This window comes from Dasypus novemcinctus, chromosome 31, assembly GCF_030445035.2.
Source record: "Dasypus novemcinctus isolate mDasNov1 chromosome 31, mDasNov1.1.hap2, whole genome shotgun sequence".
NCBI classification, from domain to species: domain Eukaryota; kingdom Metazoa; phylum Chordata; class Mammalia; order Cingulata; family Dasypodidae; genus Dasypus; species Dasypus novemcinctus.
In genome coordinates, this window is record NC_080703.1 from 9772050 (window position 1) to 9774646 (window position 2597).

General features: G+C 41.3%; 1 pseudogene; it reads right to left on the reverse strand.

Moving 5' to 3' along the window:
* Positions 1-1707: 1707 nt before the first annotated feature.
* LOC101443241 (histone H3.3-like) lies at positions 1708-2329 on the reverse strand (annotated as a pseudogene).
* Between the last annotated feature and the right edge of the window lie 268 nt (positions 2330-2597).

Here is a 2597-nt window from a genome sequence, read left to right on the forward strand (position 1 = left end):
AGGATTTTAGGATGATAATGCCCATCCACTCTGTTTTAGATTAAGAGGGACTTATGTTCCATTGGGCAGATGGATGGAAATTTCTTGCTTGCAATTGTAGACACTCTGTTTTTGGGGATGGTTGTCATCCATCACAATCCTTTATTAGTTGTCCAGGGCAAGTCCAATGGACTGGAAAGTAGGTGATGCAACTCTTCTGAGAGTCAGGGCTCAACCTGCATATGAACAGACCGAAGATTTAAGTCTCTAGAACATACATTTAATGAGTTTTGCCAGATATAGAATTCTTGGTTGGCATTTTAAGTATTTCATTGCACTGCCGTTTTGCCTCCATAGTTTCAGCACTCAATCTAATTGGGACTCCCTTTTTCATAGCATATTACTTTTTTTCTTTTAGTTTTCAGAATTATCTCCTCATTCTTTGCATTGAAAAATGTGATTAATATATGATTGTGTTTATTTTTATTTATATTTAAATGTTTTCTGTGTTTCTAGGATTGTGAATATTCACATATTTTGCAGTTTGTGAAGTTCTCTGTCTTTTTTTTTTTTAATATTCCTTCGTCTTTTCTCTTTCTTCTCCTTCTAGGATTCACAGTGTGTATATAGGTAAACTTGATGGTGTCTCAGAGGTGTTGGGCTATTTTCACTTTTAATAATTCTTTTTGTCTTTCTGCTACTCAGCCTGACTTACTTCAAGTGTATTATCTTCTAGTTCACTTTACCTCCTGCCAGCTCCAATCTGCTTTTGAAACCATCCTGAGAAATTTTTCATTTCTGCTAAGTTGGTCCTAAACTCTTGTATGGTTCCTTTTAAATATTTCTATGTCTTTATTAAGTTTCTCATACTGCTCTTTGTTTTCCTGGTATCCTGTAGTTCTTTCTTTGGATTTTCCTTCATCACTTGAGTGTTTTTAAGACCACATTTTCTTTTTATGTGGTTTGTTCCTTATGTCCACATTCTGGTCTTCGTCTTGGTATTTTCTGGATTTTTATCCCCTTCATTTTGCATGCACCATCATGTCCTGTTTATTGTTCATTTATTTGTTTGTCTTGTACTTTTTTGTTGCACACTATACATTTTAATATTTTATCTTAACTCTTGGATTTATTCCCTGAGATGTCTGTTTCTTGATTTTGTTACCTGTTGGTGATAAGACGGATTTTCTTTTTTTTTTTTTGAATGTAAAACATTTAATTTAAAAATGTTGACACTACAATATATAAAATAGCTATTATAAATACACATAGTGTATTCTATAGCTGCCAGGTTTACTTTTTTTTTTTTTTTTAAAGGAAACTGTAAGTTACACTGTGGCTAAGACTTGTATCTTCATCCTTGAAAAAGCCCACATTCTATCACAGTGATGTACGGTCAGACTTAACAGCCCCAGTTGTTAAACACTTGGATCAAGTCATAACCAGTTTTATTGCAAAAGGACCCTGTACACATTAATTAATTCTCCTACCTTAATAGCTACCCAACAAGTCATTAACATACAGAAACATGCATCACGAGAAGCAAGAAATATCACCCCTCCCTTCTGCATATTAGCAACTTGTCACTCCTGAGCAACAGCGCTCGCATCACTGAGGTCTGTGGACAGTCACTTTGCATTCATCCTGAGTGAAAGATGGAATGACTTAAGTACAAATGCAACATATTATAAACAATTTCTTACAAAAAAGTCACAAATTAAACCAAAGTATTTTACAGAATTTACTACAAAACACCATAAAAACTGCCTTCTCTTAAGCTCTCTCTCCCCGTATCCGGCGAGCCAACTGGATGTCTCTGGGCATGATGGTGACTCTCTTAGCGTGGATGGCACAGAGATCAGTATCTTCAAATAAACCCACCAGGTATGCTTCGCTGGCCTCCTGTTGGGGACAAGAGCCACGCTATTAAACTTCTCCGGGGAGAAGAGAAAGCACACACAACCCCTCCTCCCGGCGAAAACGAAAGCTTTGCCCCTTCTTACCTGAAGCGCGCCGATGGCGCACTCTGAAACCTCCAGTCAGTTCTGAAGTCCTGGGCGACCTCCCTCGCCAATCTCTGGAAAGGCAGCTTCCGGATCAGGAGCTCGGTGGGTTTCCGGTAGCGACGAGTCTCTCGAAGCGCAGCGGTCCCGGGCCTGTAGCGACGGGGTTTCTTCGCCCCGCGGGTAGAGGGGGCGCTTTTCCGGGCAGCCTCAGTGGCCCGCTGTTTGCGGGGAGCTTTCCCACCAGGGGATTCACATGCAGTCTGCTTGGTTCCGGCCATTTTCTTCTACCCAAAGCCGAAATCTTAGTGTGCTTCTCCGACCGACCGACGCGCCGCTTCTGCTACCCCTGAGAAGAGTCGCACCACAAAGCGAAATCAACCAAACCGCTCTGCGCCAAGACAGATTTTCTTGACCTTCACCCTCCTATAAGGGCGTCTGCCCGAGGCAGACACGGTACGCAGAGCTTTCCCTGTGTGTCTGCGCCTGCCTCTTGTCCTGGGCTTCTGCTAATAGTTCTTTGGAGTGCTCCCCTTTATGAGAGTTCATTTCTTCCCCTCTGTTTCCCAGGAGACAGACTCCCCTTTCCTTTATGTTTTTATGTTTGAAACCACC